Here is a 13,772-nt window from a genome sequence, read left to right as displayed (position 1 = left end):
TTTGTATATGCGAGTTCCAGTGAATTGAGTCCGTAAGGCGAATGCCCAAATAATCAAATTCGTTCACCCTCTCCAGTGGCACGGAATTCAGCACCGGGGGGGCGGCCCAATTTTTTGGCCGGGTTCAGAACCTGATAGTTAGTTTTGTTGGTGTTGATTATCAGACCCCTTTGTGAGCAGAACTCCTGGAAACTATTCAGGAGGCTCTGCAAACCTACAGGGGTCTTGGAGATAAGAAGAGTATCGTCAGCGAAAAGCAGTGTGGGGATGCGCTTGCCCGCCAGGGATGGTGCATCCGCAGGATTTCTTAGCAGATGCTCTACCACTCCATTCACATGAAGAGAGAACAGAGTGGGAGCGAGCACACATCCCTGGCGGACACCCCTTTCCACTGGAATTCTCTCAGTTTCCTCCCCGTGTTTACCCCACCGCACCTGCGCAAAGTTGTTAGCATGGAGCTTCACCAGTAGGGACAGGATATAAGGGGGCAACCCCATCTCAGACAAAACCTTCCATAACCCCTCCCGAGGTACTAGGTCAAAGGCAGTCTTCAGGTCTATAACGGCCAGATAAAGACCGCCCTTGCCCAGCACCACCACCTTCCAGTAAAGAAGGACCAGTCTAAAGGCCTGTTCTATGGTCCCTGTTCTGGAGCAAAAGCCGGCTTGGTAGTCCGATAGAATGTTATTGTCTACCCACTGGAGCACCCTCCCCAAGATCACTTTCCCCGCCACCTTTTGGGTTGAGTCAATAAGGCTTATGGGCCTGTAGTTGGCGGGGTCCTCCCTACACCCCTTTTTAAATACCGGGACGACCTCCGCCCCTTTCCAGGATTCAGGGACAGGTGTACCATTATTGATTGCATTTAACAGGGTTGAGACCAGCTTCCCCCACTCTTTAGGATTAGCACGTAACAAATCACCCGGTATCCCGTCTGGCCCAGCTGCTTTAAGGGGTACCAAGGTTTTTATCACGTTTTCGACTTCTCTAGGGGTAAAAGGATCGCCCATTGGGTCCCCCAGGGATTCGAGTGGGAGGAAACCACTAGTGGGGGATGTCTGGGTGTACACCTCATTAGAGGTGTAGAGGGTGTGAAAGTGATTATACCAATTTTGGGCTGGGATGTTGCACGTGATTAAGGTACTATCTGGTCTATTCCTTGTTCTTATTAGATCCCAGAACCCTCTGGAGTTTCTGCCCACACTTGCTTCCTTGAGATCGGACCAGTACCTATCCTCCCACTCTTTCTTGGCTGCACTAGTGGTCTGGGTGTACTCCTTCCTAGCAAGCCTGATCTCCACCGGGGATTTGCTTTTGACAGCGGAAATCAGGTCAGATTTTTTTTCCCTACATTTTTTAGTAAACCAACCTGGTTGGTTCTTAGGGATCTTGATTTCCCCCGCCGGAGGGTCCCTGCTTGGGAGTAGGAAGAGATTGCCCAGAGTCTTTATTGTGCTACAGAATAGAGCTGTCACTTCACTAATTATCTGGGAGGATATGTCCAGTTTAGACTGAGCTGTTGCTATGAGAGCCCCTATAGCGAGCATTTTCCCCTCGTCCATAGCGACCCTGCACCACTTCAGACGTCTCCCACAATTGGAGGGACATATTACCGAGGTTGAAACTGGTTTTGGGGGCAAGGGCACACCATGGACCTCGAGCCACAAGGCGGACAGAGTCAAAGAGTGGGGGTTGTGATCGCTATCGACTGTGGAAAGAACCTCCATATCCCGCACAAAGCTCCAAAGCCTAATGTCAAGGAGAATATAGTCGATCCTCGACGTATGGTTTGCCCTAATATAAAAGTGTGGGCTCCCGATTGGTCTGAAGTCGTCCTCCCATTAGCTGCTCTCAGACCACATTCCAGGGTCAGAGAGTTGAGTTGTACAACTCGTTGGGACCACCTCCTAATGGGTGGGATGGATAGTTTGGGTATACCTCGCCTAGCGTCTTCATCGGCAGTGCCTAGGACGTCCTCCGTCGCAAGGGGCTCAACCGTACAGTTGAAGTCCCCTGCGACCAGGACATTTGATCTGTCCGGGCACTGCCTAAGAAGATCCTCCAAGCCTGTAATTATGGGTGATTGGGAACCTCCTTTCGTGCATCTAGCATAAATATTTATAATGTCCAGGGTGAGCCTTCTCAGAGGCCCCTTGAGTGAAATTTTTAAGAGATCAGGGGAACTAAACTTGTGCTGCACGATTTGGCACCCAAGCGAGACATCAACCCATATGAGGAGGCCTCCTGAGGGGCGACCCTTCCCTGAGGAGGGGGGCACTGCTGGTACGAAAAACGATGAGTACCCCACCTTGTGGCAGGGCTCCCTGCTCCAGGTTTCTTGGAAGATGCAGATTGAATAATCCTCCACTAGTGTATTCCAGTCGGGTAGATCCAGCTTCCTAGAAATACCAGCAACGTTCCAGCTGAGAATCCTAAGAACTGGATCCGGCACAGCCGCTCGCCGCAGGATTTGGGCCAAGATGGACCCACCCAACCAGAGACAGATAGGGATGATCTCTCGCTCTAAAACCTCCCGATGTTGGTAACAGCAGGGCTAGATACTAGATCTAGTAGCTGCCTGGGGCTTGAAGGATCGGAGTTGGGAAGATTACCAAGGTCGTGCTGTGGTGAAAGGTGGGCTCTGAATGATCCCCCGGGCATCATTCGTCGGAGCAGCTACTGGGCTCAAGCACATCAATGAGTCCAAGGAGCAAGTATCATATCAGTAGCCATACGCCCACCTGTGGTTAGCTGATCGCATCATCAGTGGATAGGACAGAGAATTATGATAATTCTCCAGGAAAAAAGAGTCTTGCCTACCTTCCCACCCATGGTAGCTGGCGTTTGAAGTGCCTTGTGGGCTGACATAGAAGTAGCTCAGGTCTACTACTCCAATTCCCCCTCCTCCGCAAACTGTCTGCTGGTTGCAAATAAATTGGGCAACCCTGGCATCCTTAAAGTTTACCACCACACAATCCCCCTGGAATTGCTCATGTCCTTTGCCTACCCTCCTAACGTTAAGTATCTGGCCATCTAGTTCACTAGGGAGAGGTCTATTCTCTCTTAACCAGTGCATAGCTTTGTTTTTGAGCACCTGGTAAGATTCGTATTGGTCAGCCTTGAGGGGTGGGAAATTGGTAAGTACAGCGACAGGGCTCACATGGTGGGAGATTCAAGGAAGGGAGTCTGGAAGCCTCGTTGGGTTGTTGCTGAGACAGCTCGGTGGTTGGTACCGAATTGAGGCTGTTTCTACTAGGTTGCTCAAGGAGGCCTTTAGGGTCCTTCCCAAGTCGGGTTGCTTTAGACCGCGTATTATTAGGACCCTTTGGAATTGGAGCCTGGGGATCAGAGCTAACTGGCAGTTGTTCCGTTACCTTCGGGGCACTAGTGCTAGACGACAGCACACCAGTGGCAAAGCCAGCCGGTAATGCAGCCTGCTGCACGGACCCGGAAGTGCAAGCTATTACAGGGGTAGGCTGAGCTCGTACAACATCAAGGGCTGAAGCTTCCCCGTGAGTTCTAACCTGCTCACTCTCTCCTAAGATGTTCTTAGCCTGTAATTCCACCAAGGATTTGAGGGAAAAGAAATTATCCAGAGTCGACTGCTCAAATCTGTCTAATCTCTCTGCAATGTCCTTAACCCTTTGTAACACAGGGAGGATCAGGGACCTTACCAACTTCTCGATCTGCTCTATTGAAGGCGAGAATTAGGGGAGACCAGTAGCAGGAGTGCGCGCTACTGGGCCCTCTGGTTTTATTTAACTGAATTGGTCTGGTCAGGGGTTGCACTATTCCCTACAAGTCGAATCTGCGGATGATCCCTCCCTGACGCCTTGGGTTCCATACCATCACTGAAGTATTTAGCTTTAAACTTTTTGGAGGGTTTGACATATCCACCCCTTGCTCTGTTGGTAGGTCTTTTTCGTTTGAGAGCGGGATATCTGGGGCCGCTACTACCCGGGATCTTCCCATTTGGGTGGATGGTACTAGCGATATTGGAGTTGTGGAGATGGTTAGTAACGGGCGTGGGGACCACGAGCGGCACAGAGGGAAAAGAAGGCTCTGGTGACTCAAAGGGAACAGAAGACTCTAGCCTAGAGATAACTACCCCATTGAGCCTATCCAGGCTGGCCCTAATGGCACCGATATTATCGCGATCAGGGGTCGGGGGGCGTTTCTGCTCCAAGCGCAGTAGTGTTTTCTGGTGATGTTGCTCGTGCTAGGGCCCCTAGGGAGGAACGCTTGAGGAAGAGAGGTTCAAGAGACAGTCTGCGCTCTGTAGAAGCAATTTCCTTCTCTAACACAGAGAAGGCTCTAGTTATAAAATTTTCCAGGGTCCCATTTACACTCCCACCCCGCCCCCCCGCCTTCCTACCCTTTTCAGATCTTGTTGTCATTGGCATGGGCAGCGAGACAACCTGAGTACAACAACCACCCCCCAACAGCAAAACAGTGGGCTAAAAATAAGAGTAAACAAAACTTGCAAGTCAAGAGGGAAGGCCAGGAAGGCAAAATGTTAGAGGGGTGGTCCAACCCGGCCTGCTCCGGCCTATGACGGCCTTGGACGGTCCCGCCCTTGTCTCGGGCTTCTCCCGGGACGCTCCCGCGCAGCGGTAGCTTGTAACCAATGTGTAGAGTGAGCAGGGCCGGTGGGCGGGGCTCACAGGGAGCGCTGGACCAAGTGTTAATGATCAGGCAGGGACTCTTGGGAGATTGAGTCCCTGCCGCGTTGCTCTTCGCCCCTCCAAGGACTCACAGGCGTTATCAGTGGCAGCGCAATCCTCCCGCTGCTGCCGACCCTGGTGAAACGCCGAGGAGGTTGGTTTGAGAGGCGCAGCGGCACCCGTGAAGCGGGTGCGGCAAGTAAAACTAGTGAATCAAATGAGTTACATTTTTTTTTCTTGTGGAGTTTTATATCCCGCGAACTAGACCCGAAGTTATCAGTGCGCTTTACATGAGCAGCAGTTACGTTACAGACTGACACATTAATTTTTTTTGTTACGCATGGGGAGATTCAGTGATTAGCCCAGAATCACAGACTGTTGAGTCACTGCAGAGATTCGAACCCGGCTCCCCAGCTCCGAGGCAGACGCCGTAGCAGTTAGGCCACATTCTCTTCATAGCACCCCATCTTCAGCAGCACTTTTTTTGTGGTGGGTATTTACCTCTAAACTCCTCATTGCATAAATCTCCTCCAGGAACAAAACCGGAACTGGAAAATTGTACAATAGCTCTCCTTTGCCAACAGGTGGTGCCAAGTTGACTCAAACAGCTCTTCGAATGTTACATCCTGAAGTCATATCGGACACCACTCTGAGCTTTGATGCCAGTCCCCTTTGTCTGTACTTTTGTTTGGTGATCCAATGTGCTCCCTTCTGAATTCTTTGTCCGTGTAATCAGTAAATGCAGTTGTACGAATCCTTTTTTAAGCTCCTTTTAGTTTCTCGCCATGCTGATGTCTTTTCTACCATTCAGTGAATCTGAGCAATCAATCACAGGCTCCGTTTAGTCCGGATCTTACCTCCACAGATTTTGTGGATGCAAGATATGACCTCCAACAGACAGAGTAGGCTAGTGAGTCGGTGCCTGGAAAATATTAATTAGGTGAGGAATCTACAGGTAGAAGCATCCATTAGAACCTTAAGTGGCAACAAAGGCACTTTGGATTACCTAAAAACGTACCCCTGCAATACCCATTCATGTACTCTCACATGCATTTCTGAATCTACCTCGAAAAAGCCACCTCACTGTTAGTAAAATTGCAATTGCAAAGAGGGCTAAGTCCTTCATATGTGTACTAAATATACATGAATAGTCAGAAAAAAAAGTTATTAATTTTTTTGATGCTTTGGGGCTAGTGTCAGCGTATGAATGAGATCACTCCAGTAAAACGATTCTATGCACTCTGAGATGTCTTTGTGAATAGGACCCTAAATATCTTACTTCAGTTTCACATAAAATTAAATCATAATTTTTTTAACATAACTTAGATACAAATCTATTTAAAGAACGTCTGATTTATCAATATTTATTTTACCCTAAGATACAAATGAATATTAACCTCTTCAAACATGCATAAAATAAAAATTCTGCTGCATTACCATATAAAGGAATTTGCCTACATGAGGTGAATATCACTAGATTGTGAATTTTTTGTATGGGATATTCTGACGTTATATAGCTAAAATCGTTGTACAATTGATATAAACAAAAGGGGCAGTAACTGCCACCCACGTCCAGGGCCTTTTTTCAAAACTGTATTAAAAATATTTACAATTCAAAAACCAATACCCACGATACAGTATGTAAACTGTCTTGATTCAGGATCTACTAGTAAAATACAGAATATCTAAAAAATCAAAATTACTTTTCGCCATTCAACGCTATAAAAACAATGGGATTCTTAAGTGATGTGAGTGTGGCACCAAATGCAAAGAAAATGTTTAGGTGCAATACTATTGATGTTGGTCAAATCGCCGTCATATGTGGCAGTTTTTTTTCCGTAGCACATATGTTACATACAAGCAAGTGTGGATTGTATGCCATCATAAAAGACCTAACTCAGAGTGTGTGGGGGGGCAGTTAGGGCTTAGAAAACTAACATTCTGATGGGCAATGCTAAGAGGGTGTTCAATATTGACACATTTTCAGAGCTGCATGGTGACATTAATCGCAATAACACTGAAACTTTTACACTCTCTAAATGCCCCGGAGCTATTCATGAAAAGTTGGTTACTGATATTAAAGGTCGCTAATGGCTGGACGTCAAGTATATGAACATAGGGGACATACTCATGAACGATAAATTCCTGGCCTTTGGAGAAGTACTGTTAAAGATTTTATTCCACAACTGCAAACATGTTTTCCTCCAGAGTTCCCATACAGCTCAGCCGCTAGTTTGCTTCGCTTGGAGTCTATTGTCTCTTTCCTCAGCGATGGTAAGACGGATGCCCTTGCCACGGGGGAGGGAGATCCAGGGCTTGTTACCCCTGCCAATCACAAAAATGTTTGAAAGTCTGGTGGCAAAGTTATTGCCATTAGTATCCTTCACGTGACCAACATCGAATGAGCCAGGATGCCTCTCTCAGTTGATGAGGATGCCAATTCGCCTTAAGTTAGCACCACCAATCACCATACACAGGTTAACAGTGTCAAACTTGATGAAGTCTGGGACTTTGCCAGTTTGCAGATCAATCTGCACGGTGTCATTCGCCTTGATGAGAGGGTCAGGGTACCGGATGGTGCGGGCATCGTGAGCTACCGGATGGGGGATTCCCTTTGTCCAAACAAAGATCTTCCTCACCTTGCACAGTTTGTACTTCGCTTCCTCAGCTGTAATACGGTGATCTGCGAAACGCCCCTTGGTGTCATATACTAGACTGAAGTGTTCTCCAGTCTTCTCTATGCTAATGACATCCATAAACCCAGCTGAGTAAGTGATGTCAGTGCGGACCTTGCTGTCAATCCAGATGAACCACTGCATGCAAATCTTTTTGACTTTATCTCCAGTTAAGGCATACTTCAGTCGGTTCCTGAGAAAGATAATCAAGGGCAGGCACTACCTTAATTTGTTGGGACCAGTTGACGGACGGGGAGGAAAAACACCAGTCAGTTTAACAAGCATCCAGTGCTTAGGAGCGGCAACGCGCTTCAAATTCTTCTTGGGTCCTCGAGCCATGGCTGCGTCTACAGGGAAAAGTACAGCAAACATTTGAAATAATAGACACAATGCAGCAGAATACTAACAGCCACTAAAGATGTGATATGTGTTCCCAGATGCACCAAAAGTCTTGTACCTTCTATATCCTTGCAGTCTGCCAATAGAGAATATGATCACGTTACTGCTAAACCGAGCCCTAAGAATGTATACAATAAAGAAACCAATAGTGTAAAAATATATGGGGGTGGACTGTGGAACAGCGATAAAGGATAAAGATTAGTATAAAGTGTGTTCAAAAAAATCTGCAACTTTTTTTTTCCACACACAGAATGTAAAGTTTATTGTTTAGTTAACTAAAACTATAACTATTTTACCACATAGCTCAATTACAAATAAAAAAAGAGATTTAAAAAATGGTTTAGCAAAATAACCATAAAAAATCCCATAGTATATTACCTAATTTACATAGTGTTTTTTATTGTACTGTTTCACAAATCTTATACATCAAAATAAAGTTAAAAACCATAAATTAAAAATGTCAATTATACGGCGATAAACTAATTAAATGCGTTTCTGACCAGGTATGATTTTTCTAATTTAGTTAAGTTCAGTTCATAAGTCTCTGAATCCAAGGTCTACCAGTTAACCAATCAGTGTCCTTATAGAGAATTAAGTGTAATTGCTACCAGGTACATGAATCAGCCGATAGTAGACTCCATTTCTTAAGGAGGTGGTCCAACAATCCGGTTTGGAATCGGTGTTTAGCCTCCAAGGATAAAGCTCCTAACCGCTTAACCGCAGCTGCAATTCCACCGCGGTGGGCCGGTGCAGCGCAGTGGGCAGGGCTGCGTCGGCCAACTGACGAAGGTAGTGCACGTGACGGCCGTTGGCCGACAGAAGCACACAAGGGGTTAATGGGCCTTAGATTTCAGTCCGTTTGTGTACTCGGATGAATTTAATCAATTTGCGGTTCATTTGGGAGTCACAAGGAACTAGCCCTTTCATTAAGGCAGATCTGCCTGCCCGTGTTCCTCTGTCCAGGAAGGCTTTAAGTAAAGTGACTCGAGCTGTGTGCAGTTTGTAGCAAATGCATATCAAATGAATGAGATGGTCTTTTTGACTGCAACAGAGGCCACACAAAGTCAGTACGAGACCTTTATGGATGTGTATAATTTGCCTATTGTTTCGTTCATTAGCACCAAATTCCAAACGCACTTGCGCCGAAGAAGCAGACCGTTTCTACAACCTATAGTAACGCTAGATTCACTTTATTTCAGTTTAACATACTACACTGAACATGTATGAATCCATTGACGATTTCTAAAAAGTCTACTTAAGGCACAAGTAGCCAGGGGCCTTATTTCTGAGTCCTTGCATCATTTTTACACCGCTGGTGCGTCACTTTTTGTGACACACCGGGGGCGTAAAAAATGCACCATGTTGCACCCTATTTACAAAGGCATCCAGGCAGATGCGTCACTTTGTAAACCCCTGCACCATATTATACTTGAGCCAGGTATAATGTACGCAGGGTGGGCGTTCCCCCGCCAGAAAGCATTGCAGGAGTGGGGCAGTGAAATCTATAAGATTTCACTGCACCACTTCTAGGATGCCAATTCTTTAAAACCTTATGCTTGCCTCATGGCAGGCATAAGGGTGACGCAGGCCCTTTCACATGGGGTTTGCCCCATGTGAAAGGACACATTGCTGGAGTTGCATCTGTTTTCAGACACCACCCAGCAATGCCCCACTTATGCGGCAACAGACACGTCAGTGATACAGACTTATCTGTCATTCCTTACGACATGATGAGTCATGACGCATCCACCATGTTACAAGGAGGGCGCACTGAGAAGTGTTGCATCTCTGCTATCATGCAGCGATGCAACACCTCTCACAAAGGAGGCCTAAGGTTTTTTTAACACAAGAGGAATACACCAAAGATTCTGCTCTGGATGCAAGTCATTAGGATATGCTCTCTAATTCTAGAATATATATATATATTTTCACTGAAAAAACCATAGGTTTCACACCAGTTCTAGTTAGCTGGAAATTTTACTGACATAAAACCATAGAAATTCCGACGTTATAGTTATTTGGACTCACTTTAACAAGCGCGCCTGTAATGCACTGCTAATGACGTCACATATTACATCACTCATGACATCACTGATGACACCAGCCAGTGAATGTGTGTCTTTCTTTAAAATTAATATATTTAATATTTGTATTTGTAAAGGTTGATGGAAGAATAAATGGTTAAATAAGTGTGTAAATGGATGTTTTTTTGTTTAAAAAATGATTGGTTAACTGCTTTATTAGGTGTATTTTATTGAATACATATATTAGCGAGTAACTTAAATATTGAAATATATGTATCAGTGTTTCACTTTGTGTATAAGTAGCTGCATGGGTTGGTGACTGACTCACTGTTTGTATGTGTTTTGAAGACAGCATAGGTGCAGGACTGTATGGGTGGATGAGTGTGTATATGTGTGTGTTAGTGAGTGAATGTCTGTCTCACTATCGTGTTTTTTAGTAACAACATATATTTTATTCTAGTGTATGTGAGTTTTGATGTATATAAGTGAGTATATGTGAGAGTAAGAGATTGTAAGAGTTCCTGTTTAAATAAGTATATGTTTATATAAATGATTGTTTAAGAGAGTAAGTATGTGTAAGTTTCCTTAGAAGTAAAGAGGTAGTGTGTGTATAGTTTTATATGCAAATAAATGGATGTTCAATAATTTATTTGCATGTGTGAGTATGTGTGTGAGTAACTTTTGGATGACTATCAGTGTATAACAGGATGAATAGATGTATCACTACATAGGATGCGTGAGTATATGTATGAGTGACTATATAGAACTGTTGGTAAATGACTAGATGTGTATATAGATGGTGGAATTACTGAATTGGTTGTTGTAACTGGTTTGGGTATCTCCATTTTTTTGAAAATGTTAGTTTTTATTTTTGAATATCTATTTCAAGGGTTACATTACACTAAAAGGAGGTCTGTCACTGTCATAAGGATGGTGTCATAAGTGATGTCATGAGTGATGTCACTGACGATGTCATGAGTGATGTAATATGTGACGTCATCAGCAGTGCATTGCAGGCGCGCTTGTTATAGTGAGTCCAACTAACTAGAACGTTGGAATTTCTATGGTTTTATGTCAGTAAAATTTCCAGCTAACTATAACTGGTGTGAAACCTATGGTTTTTTCAGTGAATTTAATAGGTTTTTTAAATGCTAATTCCTAACTATAACTGGCGTGAAACCTATGTTTTTTTCAGTGATATTCATAGGTTTTTTAAATGCCAATTCCTAACTATATATAAGGCCTCAAACCCATGAAATGTAAAATTCTGTATAATGAATCCTATATTGTATATTGTATATTTATATAATACTTGTTTTTTTTTCGCCCTGGTGTGCTCCCGGTGCGCGCCCCGGTGTGCGCACTGGAAAGCGCAGTTTTCTGGAGCGCCCCGGGTCGCGCACCGGTGAGCGTCCCGTTAGCGCTATTGCCTCGAACGAAAACATTGTGACGTATCGCGTAGCCGCATCATACGCACGGCGTAAGCGCACCCGGAAGTACTCGAGCGAATAAGAGAGCGCAACGTAAGCATCTGACGCGCATACGTGACACGCCCCGTGGCGCGCGTCCGGGGGGCATGTCGCGTAAGCGCGTCGGGTCATGTGACCTGAAAATAACACTTTATTGGTTCAGGACAGTTTTTTTCTCCTAATGATGAAAGTCCCCACCTTTTTTTCCTTATTCTGACTTTGTCCTTTGACTGAGGAAGACCTGTTTGGAGATAAGAGATCTAATTTTGTACTTTAAAATGGCTACAGTAGCAGCAGCAGCTGCAGCATCTGCACCACCACCACCACCACCAAGAGGACCTCTAACAACATCACATTGGTGGTCACGAAGAAGAGGAGGAGAAGGAGGAGGGGAGAAGGTGGCTGCCAGGAGACAATATCCCATACAGGCCAAGGCAGCACATTGTATGGGAGTATTTTCTATCCCAGAGGGCAAGAAGAAAGTCAATGCGCCAAAGGTGAACTTTCAAGGGGGAACACTAGCAAAAAATATTCATTTGGTAATAACACTATGATTAGGCACATGCAGCACAAGCATCCCAACAACTATGCTTCTGCAGAGGTGAGAGAACTGGCCAGTAACCCTCCCCAATCTTCAACCAGCACCTCCGAAAGAAAGCAACCCACTCCATCGGGACCAGAGACAAGGGAGACGATCCCTTGCATACAACCACGGTTTGGTGAATTCAGGATCACATGTATTTTTTGTGGTAAGACCATCTCCTATGGTGAGCAGAGCATAAAGTTCATCCTCCTTGCTGGTGACAACCACAATTGCCCCAAAAAACCCTAATTTTTTCATGATTTTTTTTGCTCCAGTTGAGCCATTTTCAAGTCCCTGTTTTTTGTTTCTCCCCATACAAATAACAAAAAAATATATAAAATAGTTCATAAAAGCCAAAAAAAGTACAAAATGTTCAAAAAACATTAGAAAATTATAAAACAACAAAAAGAAGAAAAAAAACAGTTCTTTTTAGAACTACCTCCAAATTATAAAAAAGGCTACATTTTTTAAAAACTCTATCATTCTTTTTTCCCCATGGAACGCTCGCCCGTACACTCTCCAGTGCGCGTACCGGGTGCTCCCTCCGCGAAAATCGAAAAAAACATTTTTTTTCCCCACAGGGCCCTTTTATAGCCCCCACATCAAACCTAGGGGGTCAAGGGGGTCCAATCTGCCCCCTTATGGTCATTTCCCCCTTTGTTTTTGCCACCTCTTGAGTCTCGATCCTACCGAGACACAAGATGGCAGCCGCTCCGGACTGTTGGGAATGTTGACAGACACCCGAGAGCCAATCAGCTTTCCGCGCGCAAACTCGTGTAGCGCGCTGGTTAGCGCCCCGGTGCGCGTACCGGGGAGCGCTTATCGTTATATATATTTTTTTAACCTAAATTACTCAAAATCCACTGGAGCACATATCTTGAGACACAGCAAAGGCACATCGGACTACCAGTCCCTACAATTTTGCCAAGTTTGGTGGAAATCCATTCAGCCGTTCGGGCTAAAAGTGAGGTTGACTGCCCTATGGAAATTAACATTGCTAAAACACGTTTTGGGACCCCCCCTTTTATCTCGGCCCCTGCTTGACAAATCCCCCCCAAACTTTCAGGGAAGGACCAGCGCGTCGCGAGGCAAATTTGAGGACATTTTCAGGCAGATTCCTCAACCGGCGCCAAAGTTATTCACAATAGAATGTTGAGATTTTGTATTGAAAATAATCCTTACTATAACTACCTACTGGCGACCGCCTGTAGGATATATATATATATATATATATATATATATATATATATATATATATATATATATATATATTACCTACTGGCGGTCGCCAGTAGGTATATATAGTTAGGATTTTTTCTCTATGGGATTTTTGAAAATTCTATGTCTAATAACTTTGGCGTTTGTGGACGGAATTGGCTGGAATTTTCAGGAAAATGGAACATTTTGTTTCTGAGCAGCCCCTGACAATTTGGGGGGGGTTTCATTAAGGGGGGGGCGAGAAAAAAGGGGGGTCCCAAAACGCGTTTTTCCCATGTTAATTTCCATAGGGCGGTTGGCCTCACTTTTAGCTCGAACGGCTGAATGGATTTGCACAAAACTTGGCAAAATTGTAGGGACTGTTAGCCCGATGTGCCTTTGCTAGGTCTCAATATATGTGCTCCAGTGGATTTTGAGTAATTTAGGTTCAAAAAAAGATATATATCTGGGCGGAGCCTAACCACACATCTGATCTGATTGGCTGTCAGCACTTCATCCAAGAAGTGTTGGCAGCCATCTTGGGACCAATATACATGATAGCACCTCATTAAAAAGCATTGTAGTTAATAGAGGGTTTTAGGACTTTAGTTACCTTATAAATCATTTGTTGATGGTACCATACTCGTTTTAGGAATTGTGGTGGGTTCTAAGGTGATTTTACCATGTGAAAAAACCTTCTGCTGTGATATCATGAATATTGTTTGAAAGAAAACTAATATCTCATGATTTTCCCACAGTGG

General features: G+C 44.7%; 1 protein-coding gene and 1 pseudogene across 1 annotated transcript in view; both read right to left on the bottom strand.

Annotated features, from left to right (window-relative positions):
* The window catches only part of MEI4 (meiotic double-stranded break formation protein 4), a 735,767-nt gene that overhangs the window by 540,293 nt on the left and 181,702 nt on the right, over positions 1-13,772 (bottom strand). The window lies entirely within an intron of this gene.
* LOC147707512 (small ribosomal subunit protein eS4-like) lies at positions 6,826-7,678 on the bottom strand (annotated as a pseudogene).

The sequence above is a fragment of the Lissotriton vulgaris genome, chromosome 6 (assembly GCF_964263255.1).
Source record: "Lissotriton vulgaris chromosome 6, aLisVul1.2, whole genome shotgun sequence".
In the NCBI taxonomy this organism is placed as follows: Eukaryota; Metazoa; Chordata; class Amphibia; order Caudata; family Salamandridae; genus Lissotriton; species Lissotriton vulgaris.
The sequence above is the reverse complement of the archived record's forward strand: the minus strand, read 5'-3'. Positions and strand labels throughout refer to the sequence as shown.